The sequence below is a fragment of the Lepisosteus oculatus genome, chromosome 28 (genome assembly GCF_040954835.1).
Source record: "Lepisosteus oculatus isolate fLepOcu1 chromosome 28, fLepOcu1.hap2, whole genome shotgun sequence".
In the NCBI taxonomy this organism is placed as follows: Eukaryota; Metazoa; Chordata; class Actinopteri; order Semionotiformes; family Lepisosteidae; genus Lepisosteus; species Lepisosteus oculatus.
The window spans coordinates 4,816,772-4,833,721 of record NC_090723.1 but is presented as its reverse complement, the minus strand read 5'-3'; the positions used below and the strand labels follow the sequence as shown (position 1 = coordinate 4,833,721).

Below are 16,950 nucleotides of genomic sequence, written 5' to 3'. Positions count from 1 at the left end.
CTTCCGTGTGGAGTCTGCATGCTCTCCCAGATCTGTGATTGTATACAATAGAGCTTTTCTTCAATGAGTTTATGTTGTAGTGTAGGTATACAGTAATCTGTGTTAGTTAGGGAATGAAAGTGCTTGCTTCTGCCTGGGCTCATCACTTTTCATCCATGAGGGAGCCAGAGTACAGCATAGGAACATCATGGTTACAGCAAGGTAATGAATAACTGTATAACTGAATAACTTGTATAACTGAGGGAAACCAGAGCAAAATAAAATAAAAACAGGGAGTAAGGTATGAACACAGCCAACACCCTACAGATGCGACCCTGGGAAAGCTTCATAGCTGAACATAATAATTGCAGATTCCTAATTGATCCAAACTGGGTAATAGGTTTGAGAAACAGTAAATAGCTTTCCTCAAGTGACAACGCACTATCAATGACAGCACCAGCAGGCAGGGCTAAGATTTGTCAGGCAGGCCTCTGTCTCAGAGACACAGCAACCCTTGAGATTTCCCCAAGGGCCTGTGGTGATGTCACACCGCTCCTCCAATCAGAGCTAGCTCTCCTGTACGTCACTGTGGAGCTCGTAGCGCGTCAACACACACATGCGGCTCTGATGGAAGGCTGGGTCAGGGGAGGCCCTCCCCTTGGACTGCAAGGAGTCCCAGCAAAACTGATTCCCAATCTGGACCAATACTAAAACAGGGAAAAAAAAATCCGCTGGCAGTTGTACCCAGAGGATGTTGCTGGCTGCACACAGCACTGGGAACAGAAATCTCACCTGCCACGCTGAATATTCTGGTGGCAGTCTGATGCTTCAGCTCCCCCAACACGCTCTTTCTTTTCGCAGTGCAGTAAACATGAACTATGAACCAGACTGCTGACGTGTCTCCCTCGCACTGGGAGGACCGGGAGGGTGGGAGCAAGGGGATTGTGCCATGTGATGCCAGGACCACTGAGCCTCGCTCAAGAGGCCCCTTTCTCTCTCTCCGAGCCTCCGAGCAGCGCAGCCGCACAGCGAGTTCCCACCTAAAACCTAACAAGTCATCACACATTTCCCACCCTCCTGCCTCCTGCCACGAAATTAGCTCATTTTTACCGTGCAGGCCCGTAAATGCATTCCTGTCTGCCCGACACTGACAGAAGCCATTATCCAACCTTAATAGTCCCATTATTAACCTTGTCTGCTTTAATATCCATTTCAGAGTTTTTCCTATGTACAGTACAGTATGGATCCTACTGTTCACTAACGAGAGATCCCAAAGGCAGAACTCACCTCCTTGGACTGATAGAAAGACACAAAGCAAACACACCAGAAAACTATAGAAACTCAGTAGTGTGTTGCAACATTCCGTTTGCCCAGATCTCACATCAAAAGAATGTCAGAAATGTTTTTTGCTTGAACTCCTTATCTAGGCTAATGTTTTACAAGGTTACAGGAGGATCAGGCCATGGAGAGCTTTTTTTTTTTTAACCCAACCCACCCAGCTCCAATTAACCACATTCCAGATGCTGGGAAGTTCATTGGGAAGCAATGTATCTACAGTACTTGGCATGTGGAAACTACAGGCATTTTCCATAATCCTGAGACTCTGAGTCATTCCAATGTTCTCCAGTCTATCACAATGCTATATTGTGCTTTGTTCCTAAAGAAAACAGGAACACCCAGAAGTATTACATATAAAAAACAAATCTTGGCTCCGAGCTATGCCATTATTGTGATACTAACAAAGGTAACATTTCTCTACAGAAAACCATCTGCTTCCTCTTTCAAAACAAGCATGCAAAAATAGTTTGACCATGATTATGGTAAAGGAAAATCTATCGACTGAGACCAAAGGATTCTTGATAAGCTCAAATTTTAAACATTTTCTTTACAAGTGCTCGAAGCAGCAAAAAGATCCTGCGCAGGAAGGGACTTTACTGCATTAGTTTTTAGGGAATCCCAAATTATAACAGAAGCAGGGCATGCCTATCACAGGAGTCTTGCAGTTACAGTACGTACAATGCAGAGGTATGTACTGGTATGTTGTAATGGAAATGGAGTTCTTTGTAGTAAATACAGTTTAAAATATTGTGTCTTTTTGTCAGTAAACCCTTGTCAAGTGTTCTCAAATTCTATCGGATTATTTAGCTTAAAGTGCTGCATGTTGGTATTTTAGTCCATAACTGCGTATAATCAGTCTTTGAGAATGGCTGGCACTCAACGTTACTCATTCTCCAAATTCAGAGAAAAAAACCTTTTTTGCGCAGGTCTAGTAATAGCTCCCCAGTTTGCTTTACTCTCCAAAGCAAGAGAGTTTTATTTACAGTATACAGCCGGTAAGGATCTGAAGTATATCTAGAAGTATATCTATTGGTGGAAGTGATGCGGTACCCTTCTCCCTGATGCTGACCTGCCAATGATACCGAAATACTGTTGCGATTTGTGCGCTTATTGTGATTCACAACGTGAAAGCGACTTGTTTCCTGCCCACGGAGTGAGCACAGGCCCTTGCAGAATGACCAGGTGTGCTGTAAAGGGCTCTGAGGGGCTCTCACGGCAGACAGCCTCCTACGGAGGGCTTCTGGGCTCGTTTCACAGAAGCGGCATTCAGTCGGAGTAGTTCTGGGGCCATCCGAAGGACTGCTGGCAAAGGAGAAAGCACAGCTGCACGCATCTCGGCATGCGGTACATTTTTGAGCCCATCTGTCCATCCTTTCATCCATCCGTCCTTTTCCTAACCCCTTCATCCAATTCCAGTTCAGGGTCTCAGGGGAGCTGCACGGAAAGCGGGGTGCAGCGGCAAGCTGGGGTACACTGTGCACAGGACGCCCGTCCGTCGCAGGGCAGAAACAGGCACCAGCACACACACGCCGGGGCCAGTTTTCCCAGAAGCTAATGAACCTCCCAGTATGTCTTTGGACTGTGGAGGAAGCACCAGGAGGAAACCCACGTGAACCTGGGAAAAACACACGAACTCCACCCAGACAGCAGCCCAGGCCTCCAGTGCTGCAAGGCAGCAATGCTGACGACTGCATCACCCTGCAGCCCGGATAGACAGAGAAAGAAACCATGCAAACTGTTGCCTCTTTGTTTAGAAGGCACAGCCAGCACTCAGGCAGGGCTCCTTTCAGCCGTGAAGTCGTTCAGCTCACTAGTGGCCGTCAGACACAGGGAAGCACAGGAGCAGCTCGCGTGTCTTCCTCTCCTTGGCAGGGGACGGCGGTCCTGACTGTGGCAGAGCCGGGAGAGGCTTTGGTCTGCGATTGCCTTTCAGCTGAGTGGTGCATACTCTTCCTCACGGAGCTATTAATCTGCCGGAGAAGCGCGCTGGAAATAGAATGGGAATATGAGGGATCGTACTGCTGGCAGCGAAGAGGGATTTATGAGGCGCTGGAAGTGTACATATGGGGGGGGGGGGGGGCTGAATTAGTCAAATCCTGGAGGTATTTCTCTTTTTTGACCACGGTAAAATTACCAGACGAGGAATTTAGGAGCTTCTGTGAAGTTGGGTGCCTTGATCCAGTTTGCAGTCCAATTCAGTGTTTTGTTCTAGAACACTATTTGGAGCAGACACCATCCTGACCGATGCAAGGAACAAGTGGACATACTTAAGTGAACATTAATATTATTAGATACTGTCATATTCTAATCATTCTATGTTACAAAGTGGGTGTGATCAGCAAGCCCCTGGAAGGAGAAGACTGGGGTTGCTGTGCAGTTCATTCTGAAATCATGAACCAGATTAGCCCCAAAAAAACATTAACTCCAAACACAGAGCTCAGGGACTGCTAGCCACCTAGGTCAACAAATTAACAAGTATATTTCAAAAGATCGGATCAGCAATTGAGTGCTATAACATTCATACACATCCGTGCGCTGTTGTTTCACAATGATCACAGCTAATCCAACAGCACTTTTTCATTATTAAAATCCCTTCAGACAGTTTACTGACTGAAATACTGCATATTCAGGGTTAGCCTTCTCTCTCCTCACAGTGTTACTGTGGAGCTAATAAACACTTAACACATCCATTCAGAGATACCTGGCAGATTTCTTCTTTGCGTCTTTCAAAGAAATGGAATTTTTTTTCCTTTACTCATCCACAAAATGAAATTAGGTTAAGCTTTTCTGGATGTGGGACTAGTCCAGGAAATCTGTATTATACAGTATCTTTCTTTGTTATCAGCCTACATTACAGAGAAATTGTTCATTAAGTAAAACTACTTGTGATTGATACAGTCTTAATTTAATCAGAATTCATACAGACTAAGTCCATCTTAGACTCCTTCCACAATGTTAGGATTACATCTGCTCTCCTGAGTTCACAACTAATCATTTGGTGGCCTGTCCTAAAATGTATCTGTGTGCTGCACTGCTCCTCTGACTGATGCTAACTCATCTGTCAGCTGGCAGTGATGTCACAGAGAGCTGCACTGCTCCTCTGACTGATGCTAACTCTCCTGTCAGCTGGCAGTGATGTCACAGAGAGCTGCACTGCTCCTCTGACTGATGCTAACTCTCCTGTCAGCTGGCAGTGATGTCACACAGTGACTCACTGCTCCTCTGACTGATGCTAACTCTCCTGTCAGCTGGCAGTGAAGTCACAGAGAGGCGCACTGCTCCTATGACTTTTCCTAACTCTCCTGTAAGCTGGCAGTGATGCCATCTTTCACATCTCCCACATGAGAGAGCAGGAGTTAGAAGCTAGAGTGGGCTCCATCCCCCAGTGGTGGAATTCATCTTGAAAAGTAAATGGCGCCCTTTTCCTTATCTGGTTGTTGCTTGGTGGGCGGCAGGTCATTTGGTTTATTTCGGGCCTCCGCCAGTCAGAATTCCAGGCAGCTCCCTGGCCACCGGCCACTGCCACATTCCACTCCCCCGGCAACAGATACAGCAGCCGCGTTGCCACGGCAACCCCATCGCAAAACAACCCCGGCCTGCCCAGCAGTGCAGAAGGCCTCTTCTGGGCCTCCAATGAGGCAAGGAAAGCAGTGCCAGCAACTGCACCTTCAATTTCAGTCTTGCTTCTTTGTAAAACAACCAGTTCAGGCCTCACAGGCAGATGAGAGAGAATCGGAGGCAGATGACTGTGCTTTGATATTACTGCCTCGTTATCAAGGTCCTGTTTTCAAGCTTGTGAGCCCAGTCAGTGGGTGCTTGTGAATGAATGACTGCGCTGCAGTGGAAAGAGTGTGACCCGCTAGTGTACAAACAGCATCAGATGTGCGTTGCCTAGCATCATGCAGCAGGCAGGATGGCAGGAATATCCCATTTATCATACGCATGCTGTGCACAATAAACACTCATTGCACTTTCAGATAATGGAACTACGTTTTCCCCACTGAAACTGCCATAACATCTGGCCAGCAATGTAGCTTGCAATAAAGTAGCATGTCCGGATGAGAAAACCTTGGTAGCAACCAAGAAGCACTGTTCAGGAATGCAAACCAACAACTGTCTACAGCTGTCCTAAAACAGCATTCCTGCAGGGAATCCCTGATTTCCACTGAAATTCAGATACAAGTATGAGTTCCACTAAACAGATTTATACCAAACATTGCCATTTCTGGCCTTAATTATTCAGAATTTGCACGGATTACTGCAAGTACCTTCCAATAAACAATAAATAATCAGGGAATGAGTTTCAGATACAGACAGTATGAAAACAAATATAACCTGATAGCCATCAAAACCTCTGAAATACAGTGGTCTTTCTCTTCGCAGTGCACAGTTCACTATACTTCTAAATAACAAATATTTAAAAAAGGCTTAAATGGAGATGACTCCATCAGTCTCTGGCAATGGAATATGAATTTTGCACTGGACTATCTGGTGGGAGGTGAAGCTGTATTCAAAACATGGCGCTGGTTTTGAGCTGAGTCTATGGATTTGGGTTAGGACTTCATTCTGCTTGGGCCTTGATAAGCAGACCTCATGGCAATCCGAGATTTTGGATTTACGGCTTCAGAGACAATAAGTGACGACAAGCACAGAGGAAACTCTGATTGCACCACTCTGCCACTCCTTTTCCAGGGCTTCAGCATAGTTTCCATTAGCCACTGGAAAGGGTTGCTCTGGGCAAATTCAGTCCCTCGCTGCAGTAAAACAAAAACAAAATTCCTGCCTGTACTGCAAGCTGTGCAACTACAGCTGTCATTAGCGGAGACACAGGGACGTGAGTTTCCAGAAAGTAACTCAAAATTCGAGGGTAACTGGCTAGTCTGAAGGCTGTTTGAGATGCAAGGCTGTTTTATTGCCTCATCCTGCACTGTTGAGCTCTTGCTATGGTTCCTTGTAGAATTCCCTGTTAGCTCAAATGTGGCGAACCAGAAAGTGCTATTTCTGCCCGTTCTATAAGGAAATGTCTCCTAACTGAGGCCGATTTCAAGGCACTTTTTACCCAGCACTTCAAGAAAGAGATGGAAGTGTGTGTTGTCTTGAGTCTTGAAGGTATACACGAGAGTTTTGTTTAACATCCGTTCTTGAACATGTGCGAGGCAAGGATGTGGTAACTGTGAGGAGTTTTTCTGTAGCAGCCTATATGTGTGATGATTAGTATAAAGAGAAATTCCCACACTGTGACTCTGTGCATCACCAGTAAAGGAGCTTTCTCTTGCTTGAGCTTTGCCAGCTCCTGCCTGGGTCATGCTGCTAGCTCCCAGTGACTGGGGTGCCACTCAGTGGCAGAGCACTGCCAGGGAAGGTGTGGGCTCTTGGCTGTGCTGCACATGAGCCACTCCTGGCCAGTCACGCTGCCGTGCCATTGGGCTCTGGCTTTCCAGCCAGGCCCTGGTTGGCTTACCGGAGCTGGACGCACGGCGCAGGAGGGGCTCTGAGGGTGAGGAAGAAGGCAGCCTTCGCAGGAGCTGCCAGCGGGACCAAATCGGGCGACACCGAATTTCCAGGAAACGAATTAACGATGAGCGCAATTTTAGAAGAAAGCTGGCATCTGGATGCCACCCAGCGAAAGAGAGAGAAAAGAAAAAAATTGCTGCCATTGGTTTAGCTGATTTTTAAGTACATCACCAAACTGCAAAAAGTGGAATGGGTCGCTTTGTGCATTTTTCCCCGAAGGCCTGAGTTCTCTTAACATGAGTCACTGGCATCATTTTCATTTTGGAGCTCCGTTGCCACAACAAATCCCTCAACCCCCCTGCCAAATGAAGTAACTTTTCTTTCTCAATCGATGGTCCCAAGACTGACAGTTTCAAGACAGGCACCCTCAGGAGGCAGCAGCAGACAGTGTAAACCTGTTGACAGCACACTTCTTTCAGTCATTCTTTTTTTAGATAGCATTAACATTTCCACCGCCGGACCAGAACCTGTTGCAGTTATATAAGGTCCCCAATTGCACACCCATCCTAATAGGGGCCCGCATGAGCTGAATGACCTGTGTAAAACTCACGCTCAAGGGCACATTCATATTCACAGTTTGGCTATTTTGTTTCCAACATCCATATGATGTCAGGACGTGACTAATGTTGTGCAAAGATCTGCAGAACTTGCTTGTAAGAAAAACATTACAGTCAGATGATCAAATACAAGAAACTCTTCCATGTTAAAAGAGTATTAAATTTGCACAAATGATATATTGTTTCTCTCTTTGTGAGGGACACCCCAAGACACTATATAAGATATAGAGATTACGGAATGATTGACGGACGGATGTCTTGGACACTTTCAATCACAAAAGAAAAGCTTCTGACTAGCCTACGGCATGCAATTGCAACCCAAAACGAAGTGAACAGAGGAGGCGGAGCATGCCTGAAGGTGGCGTTTTTTAAAACGCGTCGAGAATGTTTCTCACTGCGGTCGAGTGAAATGACATGAAAGGGAGCGAGCCGAGAAACGCGGAAGGCGGTCGGGAAAAAACCGTCCCGTCTGGCGCGAACGTTCAGAGGCGACTCCCCCGCTTGCCGTCTTTTCAGGCTCTTCAGATTAATTAGCGTCCGTCACGCAGAGCTACTAGAACAAACCCCTGTCCCAGACCGGGTGATGAAATGACTCGCCGGGGAGCCAGGGGCAGCTGAGCAGCTGCCGAGTCGACAGCTGTGCTTTCACAATAGTTTCATCTCAAAGGCTGGAAGAGTCCACTGCCGGGGCCCAGAGTGTCTCAGCTGCTTGCCTGAGACACACAGGGGCCAGTCGTTCTGTAACCCTACTTGCACTTCATCGGCCTTGCAGTGGAGACAGCATCCTCGCTTCCAGACTTCTCTGACAGCACTCCACTCCTTTTTAAATGATCGCCTTTTCTCAATAGAGGTTATTGGCGACAGAGCTGGCTCATTGCACACCCACATTGCCTTCAGACATTACATTGCCACTTCACCCACTGGAAAACTTTCCCTTTTTTGGCTCCACTGCACCATTTCGATCCACTTTTGCGCTAGACTAAGGTTCCTGAGCTTTGTTTTAACAAAATAAAGATGGTTTCCCTTTCTTACTAACTCGTCGAAATAGAGTTCAGATGCGAAACCGTAACCATAGTGGAAGAAAACTGTGTGGGCTGGCTTAGTGCACGTCAGATAAGTACTCATCACAGAAGCGTTCCAACCTATAGTACAAGACTGAAAATGTCTGAGGAATAATTGTGCCAGAAAATCATAACCACAGCTGGCACAGTGCAGAAAGAACTGGCGTGGACTCTACTGAAATGCCGCATGGAATTTTTCCACCAAACAAACTTAATGCCCTTCATTAAGACATGTATGGATTCATTCACTGACTGATTTATGGCACCGGCTGTTTACCGAAGTTGTTTTAATGAAGGAATTCCAAGGAAGGAGCAGACTATCTCTGCTCTCTACGGGAACTGCCAGGAATGAGGCACGCCCTTGAGTTGAATCGATTCTTGTTCGAGCGTGAAAAAAGGATTTTCCGCAGCTCATGTTCAGGGAAATCCTCATGACCTATCACTTGATGCTGGAAAGAACTGCAGCGAACAACACTGCCTGCCTTTGAGTTTTTTATCGGTTAAATTGCAGGCAGCTTGGCTGGTGTTTTCCTGTTGAAATGATAACCACGTCCATTGTGCCGCCCAGCACACGCTAGCCAGCATCCACCCCGTGATAACTGTTTGGCCCCGAAACAAATGTAGTTTGGCCCCAAAACAAGAAAAAACAACATATGTTACTATGGTGATCTCCCTGGAGCTCGGGGAAACAATTCTCCAAGGGATTCTTTCATCATCACATCTAAACACAAATATTTCAATCACTGGCTTTCCTGAAAAAATAATGGAAGGCTCCTGATGTAAGAATTCCTTTGCCCATGTTGAGAAAACATTTACCACCACAGTAAGAATGCATGACACACCAAGCCAAAGTTCTGATTCTGCTGGACTGGGGCTGCCTTCCTTTAGTGACTGGTATTGTGTCAGATACATGTCATGTTGGTATCACAACTGCTCACTTTACTGTATAGAAAGCTTTGGTGTGGTAAATATCGCTACGATTCCTCTTTATAATAGTTAATATCAATTAATCAGTTGCCATCTTGCCGTTTGTAACACTACCAGGGATACTGTTTGCAGTTGAGTTTTTCTGATACATCAAAGCCACACAGAGGAGATCCCAGATGTCCAGAATGACATCAGTATTTCATTTCACCTTGAGGAAAGTTGTGGTTTGGCTTAAATTGTCTCAGATTTCTGGTTTAAAAGGAAACAGATAAAACAGCAGTATCTTCGCGTGTATCAGAATTTCCGTTTAGCACTTGGGCACACACAGTCTATTCTGCCAAAGCCATCAAAAGCTTGGATCTGGTGACTGTGTTGCCATAGTGATGTGTTGTTTCGGTTTCCGATTGTAGTGAGCGTGAGCACCACAGCTTTCGGGGAGATTTACAACCCTCCAGAGACCCTTGACCATCTCTCTCCGTTGCAGGGTCTCCCATGAGGCACTGGGTTCTCAGACTCCCATGATGCCTGCATTCCAGAGTGTTGTACTGTATTCGGAAACCTCATTACATCACTCACCTCCTAATGCCTGATGGGAGAACTAGTCCCATCCCAAAGCAAACTAAAATCCTTTAAAATGTTATGAGCTGAACCCGGTTATATTTTTGTGTGTCAACACACATATAAATACACGAATCGTACTAGTCTGTGGTTTATGTGTAATTCTTAGAGAAAGTAAACACCATAAAACAAATGTCAGACAACACCAGACTGAAAAGCAAAAACAAAAATGTCCTAGGACTGTCACCAATCATATGTTCTTATTAGAATGTGTTTTGTTGTGCTGTGTGATAGACAGCTCTAATCAAGGATCTTTCCCTGTGTGCTTGAACTTCTGGAATGGTATGTGCAGAAATTTGCTCCTGATTTCCATGTAACCAGCATTTGTCAGATCCCATCTTAAAATCCTGGAACTTTGTTTCTCCTCCTTTCTGTTTCCATACTTTCCTTCCCACTGCAGGGCAAGTCCCAACACATGTAGCTGCTACTCCAGATGTGGTGGAGGAAACTTCTGACTTCTATCCATTTGCGCATTTCAAAGGGGCTGAGTTAATGTTCACACCAGAGCACTGCCAATGTATCGCCTCGAGCCATGAACTGCCGATTTAGCCGACAGCAACGTCTCACCGGTAGTGCTGGCAATTAACCATGTTGCGTTTTTAATGTAACAAAAAAATCAAGAGACCTAGAAATATCATCCTCACTTTGTTCAATACAAGCTTCACAAATCAATCCCAGATCTGCACTGAGCCTGTAGTGTCATGCACATATGGCAACTATTTATGTATTCCACAAACAGACCGCTATATATGTACAAAGAATAAAAATAAATATATACATTCAGGAGTTCCTTCCGCGGTTCTCCAGTGCTGGGGGGAGAGTTTGGGCAGTGCCCTCTGAGCCCAGCAGACAGTCGATCAGTTCTGCGGCTGGCTCTAATTTAAGAGGTGCCCCTTGAAAGCAGATATGGAAATCATTACATATTACATTTACATAGTCAAAGAAGACTTCAACCTCAGGTCCAAGCTTTACTTCCAAAGTTCAGGATTAAAAACAAATTCCTGGGATCTTTCCAGGTGTCAGTGTTTGGATGAGGAAGAATCTTTTCTGTAAACGAATTCACCTGCAGTACGTAATGCTTTTATGGGGTTATTTCTATTGTTATGTCTATTGCATGTTATTGCTACAGAACACAGGCTGAGCACCACAAAGCATTTCTTTCTGCTTCTGCTTAGATCTGTATGGAGCCCTGTTCTTTATTTATGGGGTGGTGTCCAGGAAAAAGAAATTCATCTTTTAATAAAAACACTGCAGAAAGGGAGAAGTTTTATTAAATTACTATCAGCAAAAACTCTGTAAACATGTCTTGAATAAGCAGCTCAGACTGTGGACTCAAATATGTGGAAACTTACAGAACCCTTTACATAATGAACACAAATGCCTGCACTGTCTTGATAGTGACTACATCACTGTAGTAAATAAGCCACACAAAGTACTAAAAGAGTTGCTGATACAGACTCAGCTCTCAGAACGCTGTGATCTTTTCTGCCCCGCTCAACCAAACACTAAAAGAGATGAGTTGAATTTTGTTCTGTGTTTTTCCCAGACAATCAGGCTTGATGTTATCACAGTGTATTCTGTCTAGCCATTGGAAAGGCAGAGTGAGGTGAAAGAGAGCCCATTGAGATCATGGAGAAAGTATTGTAAAGGATAGGGAGATGGGGCAAACATATTAATGCACACTGTTAAATTCAAATGTTAAATGTATGCAATGTTAAAGCACCAGGAACACTTCAAATGTACCATGGAAATTTGCCTTGCTGTATGAGGCATGCCATATACTAAAACTGAATAATTCCTTGCATTTGTGCAGTGTTTTTCACCCCCAAAAGAATCCCAAATAGCATAGAGCAAGCGACACACTTTACCAAACTGGGTGATGCCTCACTACACAGCAGATCAGGTAGAGAAAGATAGAAATTTCTTCACCTATTGAATTAAAGGAAAGCTTTAGAGATCTCCAAATCCCTCAAGTTACAAACAGTGGCAAGGGATCTTCAAGACCCAAACAGTCAGGACCTCAGTTTATCAGAAGGGTGACACCTTTGACAACACCACGTTGCCAGTCACCCTATACTGGGGGGCGTGGGACTGGAAACTTTGGCGCCATCTACTGGTCCACCAGCACCTCTTCAGCAGCAGACTGAGGTCCCCCATTCCAGCCCTGACCAGTCTGCGAGGTGGTAACGCTATACCACGCATGTTCCATTTAAATACATTTCTTTCTTTCAGAATAGAAGCGATCCTGTTTCAAGTTCACATGCACGTGAAACCCTGACAGGAATTGCCGCGACAAACAGAATGGCCATAAGGACACGGGATTATTATTAGCTGCTTGCTGGTGGAACAGAAACATGTCCCCCCCCCCCCCACGCACAGCGCACAGGCGAGAAAACATTGCCTCGTCCTTGATCTCGCACAACTAACAAGACGGGTTTATCGCCCTAATCCACCACAGAAATATTTAAAAATAGCCACGAGAATCAGTGTGTTTCTGTGGGCTCTCTTGTCCGTACGGGAAAATGGGATTTGCTGTCTTGTTGAACCTGTCCTTGCCTCACCCTTCAACACAAAACTGCACATGGATTATTGTTTCACATTCAGCGTTGGAGGCTTTTCCAGATTCCTTCATCTGCTGCAGTTTTATCTGCGTTTGACCACCATTCAGCACAGCAAAGAAGACGACGACATCAGGCCACCTGGTTCTGCTTCACAGTGACTGAAAGGTTTCCCAGGAACCTAAGTGGGACATTTGCAGAATCCCCACACTCTTTCTCCATGCTGAAATGGAATTTATTTCCTTTACCTTTTACGACAAAGTCATGGAAAAGGTAATGGTGTGCACAGCAGTTCTGAGTAAACCAGGAGGCCTTAATATCTCTGTGGGGCCCTGTGCAATGCTATACACATACACCGCCAGAAATAAAGACAGAGGCAGTGCAAAAACTATCTGGAGTCCTAGCACGAGAATGTCGGGGTGTGCCTTGCAGTAAGTCAATTAATTACACCAGGGGGCGGGCTCTAGACTTTAAGATGCTGGGCAGGGCAGCCAGAGAGAATTTAGCACAGGAAGGAAATGACAGAGAAAGAAAATGCTTCTTGTGTTAAAGTATTACTGTGAAGAAGGAGTGTTTATGTACAGTAGCATGCAAGAATCCCTTGTGTTCTTTGTTTTTATTAATTAAATCACCGTGTTTAAGGCCAAAGTCTCCAGTCCCTCTGATGCAGCCTGTCACACAGCTGGAGACAGGAAGCTGAACAGGAGCTATCCCATAATCCTGCCCAGAAGCCACACGACAACCTCCTATCCAAACCTTCAGTAGTGTCCACTACCACTGCACCACACAAAAACATTACACAAAACCATGATGGACATCAGACAGAGCCCTTTAAACGTTTTTTGTGAATGTGATGTGATGGACTATAAGGCTGCAGTTATTGTGTTTTATTTTAGTCCTTTCCTACATAACAGGATGTCGGCCTTGTCTTGGAGCAGCCGAATGTGGTTAGAGCTGTTGTTCCCAGGAAAGCATTCCGGATATTACATTAAATCATCCCCTTGTACGGTTTTGTGGGAATCAAGGTCTATGTTTTTAGCGCAGCTCATTTACCCTCTGAACTCAAGGCGCCTTAATGATTCTCAATGAACACGTTCCAAACATCCTTGGTTTGTGAGCAACAGAACCGAGAGCGCATGCACAGGAAAACAAGTCATGTCTGATAAAGTTTAGGCAACATTCGGAACAGCCCCTCATTTCAAGCAAGGAAAACCCTTGGAAATTAAAGATGATTTTTTTCCACAGGCCCGGACAATCAGGAAAGTCTTTTCTTGTCCCTATTTTTAGAACTTTCTCCGTGGCTTTCCCAGTGGCCTCCCTCCTAAATGCGATTTTGACTGGTCTCCAGCTCCCTCCTCTCTCCATCTGCTCAGTGGATGTGTCCCTTATTCCCTGGCCTCTTGAAACAACAGCAGGCAAAGCTGTTCTTGTTTTTGCCAAGAAAGCATTCGTTTGCTAACTTGAGAAACAGAGGCTGCTAAGACTAGCCACGGTAAATAACTTTTTTTTTTGCCTTTTATGGGCCGGTTCACAGCTGACGGATGAGGGAAAAATTATGGTAAAAAAAGACGGAGTGGGAACGAGCAAGTTTTTTTTCCACTTTCCTCCTATTATGTAATGCTGGAAAATGTGGCTGACTGCCGGTTTCAAAGCTCTGCTCAGTTGTTCAGGGTGTAAAAATAAAATATGATGCAATACTTCAGAAGGCGGTATGGTGGCGCAGTGATCAGCACTGCTGCCTCACAGCACTGGGCCATGGGCTCAGTTTCAGACCTGGGGTGCTGTCTGTGTGGAGTTTGCATGTTCTCCCTGTATTGCTGTATAGATGCTCCAGTTTCCTCCCAAGTGCAAAGACATACTGGTAAGTTGATTGGCTTCTGGGAAAACTGTCTCTGTTGTGTGCACGTGTCAGTGTCTGTACGCTGCTTGCTGGGATAGGCTCTGGCTGCCCCGCAACCAGAGCGGGATGAAGCAGTCAGAAAACGAATGGATGGATGGGTGGAATACTTTGCATCATCTTCGCAAAGTTGGAAGGTGGATTTTGCAGTTTCAGAAAAAATAAAATCAGGGACAGCTGGGGATGAGCAAGGCAAGTGAAACATTCATTTTGTCGACCTTCAACTCAAGATGGGTGGCTAGCAGCTGTCTATGATGCTGCAGGGGATTCGATAAGGGAAAAAAATGAAGCCTTATACAAGAGATTAATGAGGAATGACCTGAAGGTTATTTTAAATGCATTCTCCAGGAATGCTGTCACACACCTGTATTCCCCATCCACAACTTAAGGGCAACTTAAAACTTTTTTAGTTTTTAAAAATACCTTAATCTTAATTATTAAGGTTTTTATCAGCAGTACTTTAGTTTGAACTTAATATGCAAGAAGTACATGTCTGAAAGCAATACGTTAGGTATTATAATACATATAAAAATACAATATTTTCTATAAATGTAACAATAAAGTTTGAAATAAATTAACTGTTAAACAAACACTTTATACCTGTGAGTGTCTGGCCTTGACTTAAGTACAGCAATCAGTACTTATGTCTGGGGGGATTATCAAGTGAAACAGCAAATTTAGAAATAGGGTTTGAAGTAAACAGAAATCTTAAAGGACGTTTCGATAAAACTAAAACTGAAGCAGTGCCCATTCTACATTTCCCAAACAAAACAAAAAACACACCGAACCCCCCGAAGTTACAAAATTCAAATTAAACCTATTAAATCTTCTTTCGAGCTCTCTTAGATTTCCATCCTGAAAGATGTGGGTGGTGCTTGCTGGTTACTTTGTCTTTGCTCTTCATTTGGGGCACAAAAAAAAAAAAAGGCTGAGAAAAGAGCAAGTCTGTCTGGCAGCTGGACACATTTGCTGCTTTTCAAAAGGTTACCCAGCCCCTTTCATGCAAAGCTGAAATGTGTAACATGTCAGACATTAATTCTTCCTCCAAGCGGAGGGAGGGAGGGGGGGGAGGGGAATGCCAAGCACATGAATCAGGGTGCTAACTTGGTGCTCAGGATCCCTGTCCTCCGATCATCTTCTCAAATAGAGACGGCCAATTCCAAGGCAAGCTCCTTAAACAAAGGGAGCCAGAAAAGCTGCAGTACAGGGAGTCTCTTAGGGAGTACCTGCCCTGTGCCAGCTCCTTAACACACAGAAGCTGGCAGAGGGGTAAAACACGCACACTTGTGCCAGCCTGAAGCGCTGCCTCACACGGGCACCTTACAAAGAAACGCACAGGCAGCACGCTTCAATCATTACTGCCGTTTCAACACTGCTGACGCTTTCAATGGAAAACCAAAGCATTATCTCTAGGCACCCTTATGATGTTTTTAGTATTTCCGAAATGTGCTCTGAACTGTCTCATAGGTTATCAGCCTGGGACTCATGTGTTACAGTACTCCAGAAATCTTGTGTGTTCCAAGGGAAAAAAAAAATGAAGGGAAAATCTCGCACGCCGTTTGAGTATGTCTTTCTTAATATGGTTCAGGACGAGACCCGCGAGATGTGACGTCTGGCTCGTGTTTGCTAAGCCGTTTGGCTGGCGGCGTCCGTGAATGACTCCTGACGTGCTGTCTCATCTGTGCCCTCCGGTTCTTCATTGTACTTTTTATTTGATTAACTGGAGGTGATCCAATTAATCGCACAGAACTCTTGCAATGCCACTGGTTCTCTAGGAATGCTCTTCGCCTCCACTGATGAGGGGTATTGAAATTGGCGGATTACTCAGGAGGTATCGTGGCTCTCCCAGACCCTGTCAGCCCCTTGCTGGAATGCTGCAGAGTGTCTCTCCTCGGATGTATGCTAACAGCATGTTACTGAGTGCAGAGTAAAGGAAGGAGGCCCCCCCGTGTTATTGTTTTAATCTATGGAGTAAATCAAGAACAGCCGCTCCTCGGATGAGCACTCCTACTTCCTGGTCAGATGTCAGTGCAGGCAGCAGACCATCACTTGTCTACCAGAAGAGTAGGGGCCAACTGAGGCAAAACTGCATGCCACGTGTTCCAGCGTCTTCGAATTTCGGGCAGTTTTGTTGTCTAGCAAGCTGCCTGGGTCTAACTAAAGGAGGACTGTTGTTGGTTATGGAGTTTTGACTTGTGGGTCTCGTGGGTTGAGGTTTTGATTACTTGATTTGACACGCCGGGCACAGCGCTTGAACTGATTTAGCCCTAGTTCCGAAGATAAAGCAGTGAGGGGCTCATCCCATCGAGCGGTTTGTCCCTGCAGAGCAGACAAGGCAGCGCAGTGATCTGTGTAGCAAATCACGGAGCGAAAGGAAGCCCCTGGCCAACAGTCTGAAGTGTGCCGTCTCAGGCACGTGGCTCATGAAGCAGGCAGGAGCTCGCGATAGTGAAAAGCAGCAAGCTTCGCCTCCCAGGCAGCACTCCTACAAAACCGAGCAC

The 16,950-nt window shown here is 45.4% G+C and overlaps 1 protein-coding gene across 1 annotated transcript in view; it reads right to left on the bottom strand.

Moving 5' to 3' along the window:
* cavin1a (caveolae associated protein 1a) overlaps positions 1-16,950 on the bottom strand; it is a 29,915-nt gene that overhangs the window by 8,399 nt on the left and 4,566 nt on the right. The gene's annotated exons all lie outside the window — the stretch shown is intronic.